Source organism: Anser brachyrhynchus (genome assembly GCF_964034855.1).
Source record: "Anser brachyrhynchus genome assembly, chromosome: 3".
NCBI lineage: Eukaryota > Metazoa > Chordata > Aves > Anseriformes > Anatidae > Anser > Anser brachyrhynchus.
In genome coordinates this window covers 96626056-96636644 of record NC_137696.1, presented here as the reverse complement: position 1 = coordinate 96636644, position 10589 = coordinate 96626056, and positions in this window count along the sequence as shown.

Sequence of the window (10589 nt, the reverse complement as noted above, 5' to 3'; positions counted from 1 at the left end):
GTGGTAACACTCAACACCAAACAGGAACATAGAAAATGGTAGATCAAGAGTTCAAAAAGAATTAAGATCTTAGGAAGGTTGGTAATTTCTTTTTTCCATCTCCTCCTTATTCCTGTTCTCCATTCGCAAAATAATTGCCATTCTCCCAAAAAACTATTTTTTCCCATGTTCCCCCTGTTTCCAGAACAAGCAGTGTGACCGGTAATCAGTCCTGATAGAGGACACTATTAATCAGAGGACAGATGTCACCAGCTGGAGGCAGCAGCATGGGAGACAGCATGACAGGAGATCATACAAACGGAGATGACTGACTCCCATTTTGTCACTGACTCCCATTTTGTCTCCAGATTACATACATGGTAGGAACTGCCATAGGAGACAAAAACATACCTGATGCAGTATTTCCAGAATCTCTTATATATAAAACTTAAACGTAAATGTAGGTGGGATTCAGTAGTTGCTCACTTAGAAATCCAGTTATTTCTTACTCAATATGAGTTGGACTCTGTTCTGTTATTTTTCTTCTATTTAACACTGTTGGGAGGTTGTTTAGAGAGGATTGCAAATGGGGGGGGGGGGGGGGCAAGGAGGCAATACAGCAATATCAGCTGTAACAATAAATATACACATACATAGGGATACATATTACCTGTAACTGGAAGAAAACTCTATTTTCTCAATATTTTTCTAACACGTAGTTGCTGAACAAAATGGTCAAATCAAATCCTAATGCTGTTTCTGAAAAGTAAAAGCCGGCAAGAGAAAGAAAACTAATGGAAAAGTAGTGGCTATTAATAACCATTGCTAAATTTATATCTGATCACATGTATGATATATTTAGTTGCTTTGGATCGTCTCTCACTTCCTCCACTCTCACCTCTCCTAGGCCCAAGAAAGAGGTTTGGTGAAAAGAAAAATAATTTAAAAAATAGTTTTTCCTTTCTTCATCTCCATAAAAGCTATAACTTCTGTAATGAAATGCATTTACTTCAACTTTTAATGACTTTCTAATTCTCAGACTCAGGAAAAAAAAAAAATCTCTGTTTATACATGTATCTGTACGTGTAAGGACTTTGGTGACAGCATTTACCAAACTCGAAAACATGTTACAAAACTTACAGAATATTACACATGCTTATCAAACTGTGCTATGAATGGTTCTATCTCTGTTTTTTGGGGGTACTGTCTAATCTACCATTCTCTATGACTTCGAATTGTAACATCAAAGCTAAGGATATTCTTTCACTGATCATCTTTCCACCGTGTTGTGGTGGTTTTACTCAGGTGGACAGCCGAGCTCCACCACAACCGCTCTCTCACTCCCCCTCCTCAAAGGGAAAGGGGAAGAAAATACATTGGAAGGGGCTCAAGGGTTGAGATAAGACCAAGGAGATCACTCAACAATTATCGTGGTGGGCAAAACAGATTCAGCATAGGTAGATTCGTAAAATTTATTGCCTATTACTAACAAGCTACAGAAGTGAGAAACAAATGAAAGAAGCTAAAAACACCTTCCCACCATTCACCCTCTTCCACCTCCTCCCCCCAAACGGTGCAGGGGAACGGGGAATGGGGGCTGTGGTCAGTCTCTAGTTCTTCTCCTCTGCCGCTTCTTTACAGTCCCTCTCTACCACAGGGGAACTTCGGCTCCAGTGCATGGAGCACCTCCTGCCCTCCTTCTGTACTGAACTTGGTGTCTGCAGGGCTGGTTCTCACTCCTCACTCTCTCTGTTGCCCAGCCATTTTTTTTCCCCTTTCTTAAAACTGCTCTCCCAGAGGCCCATCCACCGTCGCTCCCTGGCTCAGCTCTGGCCAGCAGTGGGACCATTTGGAGACGGCTGAAACTGGCCCTTATCTGACATGGGGCAGCTGCTGGACTCTTCTCACTGAGGCCTCCCCTGAAGCCCCCCGCTACCAAAACCTTGCCACATAAACCCACTGCACATGTAGTAAAAGGTTTTGTATTCCAGTTTCCTTCCAATTCAAGTTATGTCATATATACAATATGGAGGCCAGGAATGCTCATATTAATATCAACTTTTCAGGAGACTCAACTGATATTAATATCAAAGAGGGTTTATACCTTTGGGTGCCACTATAGTAGAAGTTATGAAAATAACTGTGTGGTCTCTTTTATCCACCACTCCCCCTGGCCTTTTTTTTTCTTTTTTTTCTTTTCTTTTTTTTTTTCTTATTTCAGACTTCTAATCATCTCAAAAATAAATAAATAATCAATAATATTTAAAATGTTCAAAAAAAAATTAAAATTATACATCTTTAAAATGCAAAAGTTAACAAATTCCTATAAAATTATTCTTTTTAACTAAGGTTAGTGTTTTTATGCATAACTCTGCTATGCCCTAGACACTCCTAGCTGGGAGAACAGCTAACCTGATTTGCAGCATGCTCAGTCTTTCTCAAGTACCCCAGCCTTTCAATGGACAGATAAAATTTGATCTCATCTCAGTATTTGCAGAATAATGCTCTTAGAAGGGTGAGAGCTAGAATGACACTATTCATAGCTGCAAGCTGCATAGGCAATCATTTTCCTCATCTTTTTTTCTTTGTTGGTAGTTTCTGTTTTTCTTGTTTTAAAAACATGTAAGATTTCCTTTGACTTAACTTTATGCCTTCCAGCATAAATGTAAAACTGAGCAAAAAAAAAGTCGCAGATAATATTTGTTCAAATTTAATACAGGCATTCTCCTAGCTCTTGACAGAATATTTTTCTAAGCATGACCGAGGAAATTCTCAATAAGAAGAGTCTTCAGCTCTCCTGTAAAAAGCTATGCATATTCTTATTTGTTGGAATACTGTATGTTAACATGCTGCTAAATAGTAAGTTGTGGCTGATAAGCTTTTCTAGTCTAGTATAAAAATGCTTTTTATAGAGAGATTTTTTAAAAACAAAAATAGGAGGTTTTTCAATGTAAGAATGAAACAACAATGAAACATGCAGAATTGCAGAACATAACTGAAACAACAAAATATTCAGAAGCCAGATAATGCAAATCCAGTTCTGGTAAATTGATTTTAACGTGCTAACATCATCAATTAATTTGGGTAGCAATTTATTTTAATAACTATACTTTAGGTCTTAGAATAGTAGCAAGTTTGGATAAATGGATACATTTTTTTTTCCCACATTTCCATTACCTCATGTTAGTTGAATAAATATTAAATGCAAAAAAAAATAAGGCAATCTCATACAAAATATGGCTATAGAAGAGAAAATCAAGACTCAAAAAGCCATCACCATTGTGCTTTCTGTATGCCTGTATGACACACAAAAGGAAACATCAAAAGAGATGGCAAAGTTTTGAACAGTTATCCTCTGTTATTCTTTGCCAAAATTAAAGGAAATTTCTATTTATTTTGGTTAATGTACTTTTACCCTAGACACTCAGTTGTACCCTATTGCTAAGTAAGGCATATACGGGATCAATTCTAGACAAGTTACAAGACAATTTTGGTCTTATAATTCACAAGGAATCTAAGCTATAAGCTTAGGAAAATAAATAAATAAATAAATAAATAATCTTCCAGAGATTGCTGCAGGCCTAACACAGATAAAGAAAGCAGAACTGCATTACCTATGTAAAATATGAGAATAATACAAGTCATTAAACAGCTGTGATAGAAATAAAACAAGAAATGTCTCATAACACTTCTACTTATATGCTGTTCAGCTTCAATTTCTATGTAAATGATAAGAAACCTGCATGAGGTAGTTACAGATGTGGAAACATGCATCACTGAAGAATCTGTGAGGAATTAAAATGAGAATAATATACCTCACCTGTTTCAACCTCAAAATCCTTTAATTACAGGGGAGGTTTAGGTTAGAAATTAGGAGACATTTATTCTCAGAAAGAGTAGTCAGGCATTAGATTGGGTTGCCCAGGGAGGTGGTGGAGTCACCATCCCTGGAGGTGTTTAAGGAAAGGTTGGACCTGGTGCTTAGGGACATGGTTTAGTGGGTGACATAGGGTGATGGTTGGACCAGATGATCTTGAAGGTCTTTTTCAACATTAATGATTCTGTGACTCTATAAAACCTGCCACAGCCTTAGCCCTGTCAGTATGTATATATTAAGTGAAATGTGATGTATGATCACAGTGTTCCTAGTTGTACTAAAACATACCCTTTCAGATAGCACCTATATGCATATATACTTACTTTTGTATTCTGTTTCTCATGAACAAGTCTTGAACAGCTCTTAAGATAGTGCTGCTCTACTGGCCTCTAAGAGGAATACAAGTCAGATCTTAACTCTGTTATCAAATCTTTCAATAATTTCGTTCTTCAACACATGGATCCAAGAACTGACTCTTTATAAAACTACGCTTCCAAATTTCTTTTACTTGGATTTTGATATTCCATGTGTCGGCTACTTTGCTGAAATCTCCTGATTGGCTGACTTTTAGTTAGTTATCTAACTTCCACAAAGAAGAGTATCTGAAAAAAATAAATAAATAAATGAGGAGTTCTCTACATGTCTTGAGGACGTAAGTGAAATTATCTTTTTTTTCAGAGAGAAGTTAATCTTTGCTTTCTTGTGAAATAATTTGACTGAAATGATAGAAACTGTGGAGGACTGAGGCATACTACATCTAACACTGAAAAGAGAATGAAAAGAATTTCAAAAGGTGTGAAAGCATGAAAAATGAGCAGTTAAGATTTGTAACTCAATTTGTAATCATATAAATATTTGAAACTAAAGAAACCCATGAATAAAGGATTAAGCTGTAAGTCAGCAGTGGAAAGTAAGATACAGGCAGTGCTTATGAACACAGAGTTCTAAAGAGAATATATCATCATCCAGTTCTGCTAAAACCGTGTTGGTGTTGTTATTGTTTTTGTATGCTATATTTGAAGTTGTTCCAAATTTTATTGTGATCTATGTGATTTAGTACTGCAGCTTTCATGCTAGTCTACACATCACCATTGCTATGACCATTGCCTTCATACTGTGAACTGATGTGCTTTGTTCTTTCACTAATTATAGTATTTTAGAGACTATGAACTTCCACCACATTGACGGATTAAAAGTCAAGTTTTCTTTCTTCTTCTTTTAACCACTCTTAAGTTATCCATCTTTTGGCCTCCACCATGATAACAAGAAGTCTTTTCTTTCTGCTGTTATATTCAGATACAGTATTTTAAAACTAAGCCTAAAATAATGGTTTTCCATAGTCATCAGAAGAAAGTTACCATTATCTTTAAAAATTCTGATTTTTTTCTTCTGTTAAGCAGGATTTTCTTTACTAGAAAGAAGGCAAAATGGAATTGTTTTTGAAGAGAAAATCCAAAACTTTGTATTAAACTCTATTTAACTGTACTTTAAAGATTTTTATCCTGCAGTTTTCTAAATAATTAAAAAATGCTATCTTTCCAGAAGTGTTATTAAAAATTATTCAAATGTAATTGTAATAATTTACAAATTAAAAATATTACAAGAATTTGGCATCTCATATCCCTACTCCCTCCCCCCCTTTTTTCTCAGTCTCCTTTTTAAAGTCAGTCCTTGATTCTTGTATCTTTGTATGCTGATTTTCAGAAATAATTGCAAATGAAAAGAAAAAAAAAAACAATATAGTGAATGTACTATGTATTTTTAAATGCATTATACATTTATTAAAATGAGTTCAGTCTGAAACTAAAAATGTTTTCCTCACAATCAGCTCATCCAGAGATACTGACTGTAATAAATACACAGATGGTGCAAATATATCACAGCAAACTTAATTATTTATCAGCTTCAGTAGAGAAAAAGTAAACCAAATGATGTAATTTGAAGTAACTGTGGATTTTGGATACTTTTTTGTTGGTTAATGTGAATTACACATTTCATTTCACTGTGATATTTCTAGAGGGTGGCAAAATTACTCATAATTTGGAGAGCCTAGAAATGTTCAAGCAAAAGTGGCAACAAGATAAAATTGCTCCCGTATCTCATATTTCGTAGCAATTTTGTTGTTAAAGCCAGAAGTTTAACAACATTTTAACATCCTTTTTAACAAATATATGAACGTATGAGCAAAATGGGTTCTTGATATATGGATCTATAGTATATATTGTTCCTAATAAAAGATTTGGGCAATGAATCTAAATTAAATATTCAGGACTTTACAAAAGAATTAAGGAAATTATATATGGTACAATATTTATAATTTTCAGTTAGTGATAATCTCTTTTTTTTTTTTTCTTAGTTACTGTTAGAAAGCAAATGACTAAATAATGAATGTTCCCATTTTCATTTCACTGTGCTTTTTACTGATTACCTCAGTGCAATAGTTTGGTATCACTGATAGTTTTTAATAATAACGATTTCTAACTGGTCCTTAGAACATTCTTTTCATGTGCAAAATAGCATTTAATGGCAGTTTGATATATTTTCTCCTTTCAATATAATGCCAATAGTATTTAGCTCAGAAATTATAGGACAGAATACGATATCATTGTATCTCTGATTTGGAGTGTAGGTTATTGGAGTGAATTACAAGATACTCCTCTATAACTAAGACAGAAGTAATAGCTTATTTGTGAACAGTGACAAATGCATTAAAATTTGAAGGTTACATGTAACCCATAACCAGAGTAAGTTCTTGCCCTAATCTTGATAAATTTGACCTTAGTGAAGGCTGTTGGTCACTTGCAGCTTTTAAAAATTTACTTAGAGTTTGAAAATAGGCGTTCTTAACGTGCTTTTATATAGATTTAGAATCATATCTAGGCAGATACTGGTATTTTAATTCTACCTAGACATTGAAAGAGAACCAGAGAAAAATCAGTTCTGCAAAGTATTTGCATCCATAATAGAAGACTGTACTGATTTTATTTAAGTGTTCCTTATTCTAAAATATCCAGAATAATACAGTAACTAAACAGATCTGGGTTTATAAATATCTTCTTCAATTAAGGGTAAAAAGAAAAATATTAAAACTCTGAAAATTTTAGAATTATAGAATAATTTAGGTTAGAATAGATCTTTAGAGGTCATCTAGTCCAACTCCTTGCTCTAAACTGACCCAGTTAGAGCAGGCTGCTCACAGCCTTGTCCAGTAGAGTTTCAAATATCTGTACGGATGGAGACTCCACAACCTTTCTGACAATTTTTTCCAATGTTTGACTGTTCTCATGGTGAAAAAGGGCTTCCTTATATCTAATTGTAAATTTTGGTGTTCCAACTTCTGTTTGTCACCTCTTGTCCTAACACCGTGTACCCAAGTACAGCCTGACTTCATCTTCTTTGTACCCTCATATGAGATAGCTGTAGACAGCATGATCCCCTCTCAGCTTTCTGTTTTCCAGACTGAACACACAAAGTTCCTTTAGTCTTTTCATGCTTAACTGTTAGATTATGTTGATGTTTTAATAGCAATTATAACAAAGCATGGGAAAAAATTATATGATACCGGTTTTTTTTTCTCTATTAAACTTCATATGTTTCTCACTGTCCGTGGTTGAGTTAAGCAGATTAAAATGATCTCTCTGCTTTCAGAGCGATTCTTTGGTTAATGATTCTGCTTGGAATTTTACTATGATTATCAAGTTACTTGATGAGTAAAAATTTAATATACCAGCTTATATTTTAAAAGAAATGACAAAAAGAGACAGTCACTGCTGTTCAGTTACTGTAGATTTTGCATTTTTTCAATATTTTTTTTTTCTAAAGAAATTTACTATTTGGGGTTTGTGATATCTATTTTAATAATTATGATGACAAATATTCTAATTTAGGAGATGAATGAACTGAATTCTTATTAATATTCTTTAAGCTTCTTATCTTTAGGAAAACAAAAGATAAGAATAGATTACTTGAAATAACTAATGGGTATCATTGGCTATAAAGATTTACTGGTTTTACATTTGGTAAACAGCCAAAACTGTTTGCATGTAGAAAATGCTGATTAAGATGTTTACAAGCGCATATTTTTTCATAATATTCATTTTGGATTGCAGAATCTGCATTACGTTGCTTCATATCTAGCTATTAAATGACGGACTGTTTGAGCTGACTGCAGTCAAACTTTTAAGTACATATGACAGACTAGTTCTCTACTTCTGAATTCTGGCTCAGGCTTGATTTTGGCAAATTTACAGCTCTTGTGTAGAAATCCTTAGACACTGAATATCAATACTACTGACCTCAAAAATAAATAATAGCTAGTTATCTCTTTATATGCTGGGCCTAGGCTTTATGTTCAGTTGAAACATACATTTATTTAAAAATAAAAAATAAAAGAAGAATTAAAGAGACAGTGTAGATTAAACGAACTTTTTAAAAAAACAGCCTACAGTAAGATTGGCTTGCTTATTACACACATTTCAGGTTTAACTGAGCAGGCAACCAAACACCCCATAGCTGTTTGCTCACTCTCCCCCTCAGTGGGGTGGGGGAGACTCATGGGCTGAGATAAGGAAAGTTTAATAAGTCAGAAAAGTAAGAGAAAATTATTATTGTTAATAATAATAGTAATAATAATAATATGTAAAACAAGTGATGCACAATGCAATTACTCCATTATATCCATTTGGTCAGTTGGGTCAGCCATTCTGGTTCTGTCTCCTCCCAGCTTCTTGTGTACACTCCCCTCCACTCCCAGCCTCCTTGCTAGCAAGGTAGTATGAGAAGCTGAAAAGTCCTTAACTTAGTGTTAAGACTACTCTGCAACAACACGATTTTGAAATGTTAGCAATATTATTTTTCTCCTAAATCCAAAACACAGCATCATACTAGCCACAAGAAAAATAACCCTATCTCAGCAGAAACCAGGACACAGAATCACAGAATAACAGAGTGGCTAAGGTTGGAAGGGAACTCTGGAGGTCGTTTGGTCCAACCCCACTGCTTAAGCAGGGAGCTGGTTGCCCAGGACCATGTTCAGGCAGCATCTGAAGATCTCCAAGTAGAGAGACACCACAACTTGTCAGGGCAACTTGTTCCAGTGCTGTCACCTGCACATTAAAGAAGTGCTTCCTGATGAGGTTTCACACAGAATCTCTTGTGTTCCAGTTTGTGCCCATTGCCTCTTGTCCTGTTACTGGGTACCACTGAAAAGAGTATGGTTCTGTCTTTGCACACTCCCTTGCATCCTCCTTTCAGATATTTATAGACATTGATAAAATTGCCCCCAAGCCTCCTCTTCTCCAGCCTAAACAACTTATTAGAAACAACTTTTAAATTTTAAAACAAGAAGTCAGAACATTAAATTCTCAACATTTTTTTCCCATGAGATCATGGAATTGACCTAGAGGAGCGGTAAGGTCTGTACATCTTTTAGTAGGTGTGTGTGTGAAATTAATTTTATCAAATTAATAATGAGACATACAGGCAAAGTTTATCATCCATGGTCCATCTATAGCTAATGGACAGAGATGGGCACACACAGTTGATCTTAAAAGAAAGTGGAATGAACAGACTTCTGCTAGAACCTGCCACTTTATAAAATGGCAGAATAAAACCAGAAAGGTAATTTGTACTATATGTGTGGCTTTCACATGGCCAAATTTGAGAGATAGGGCTATTGACCTCAATTTTTGATCCCTAATGAAAAGGACTAGCAGTCACTGACCTTTGAAAACAACTTATAAAAAGTGTTTTAGAAGAACTAAGAGGTATTACAAAGCCAAATATTCAGTTAAGTCAAAATTTTTCATTGATCTCCCCTCCTTATTTTGATCCCCAAATGGTCACGTGCTCCCTAAGACAATGCCAGATCAAAGAATTCAACATCTTGAGTCTGACAATTGCTGAATACCAAGAGGATACAGACAGCATTTCTAATGTGTTTATGTGGAAAATTTATTGTGAACAGCTTTTCCTTGTTTCATTTGTTTTGCAGAATATTTCATTTATTTCTGAAGAGTGCTGACTAACATGGAAATATACAAGTGGCATTACAACAGAAGGGAGAGTCAAAAGATTCTTATAAAGCTTCAGAATTTTAGGAAGCCTGGATATTCCTTTTGGGAAAATTTATGGAAATAACAATATAAAATTAAGGTTTCTTAATGTCAAAAAGTGATAACAAACAATGTGATGATCTATATATTACTGAATGCAGTTTTGTCATATAAACTGTGGCTTTGTACATTAAATACATAATAGTTGGCTATGACAGGCAAAAGTGATGTTTACCTAGGTAGCATTTACTGAAACTTTCATGTTTTGACTAATAAAGTCATAAAGAGAAGACATAGCTACTGAACTCTTAAAGAATAGTTAGACCTTTGGTCTGTCATCTGATGGAGAATATATTCAGATAAAATGCTGGGCTGTCTACTATGACTGTAAGTAAATAAAAGTAGATAGTTTGATTGGGATAATTTATTTTCAGTCAAAGATATTAATAGCAGTTAATTAGGAAAACAGATTGATTAGTGAGACGAGTATAAGATTAAAGATAACTGAAAAATTTAGACATCACCTCAGAAAATGTAAGTAAAATTCATGAATGAGATTCATTAGCATTTTTCAGTTAAGCAGTGCTTTAAGCTCTTCTTTTGGTTAGAGAATGGTCAGTATTTTCCAGAACTTTCCAATAGTTTAACAATGTTATAATAAAACAGTACGTTCCATTTTG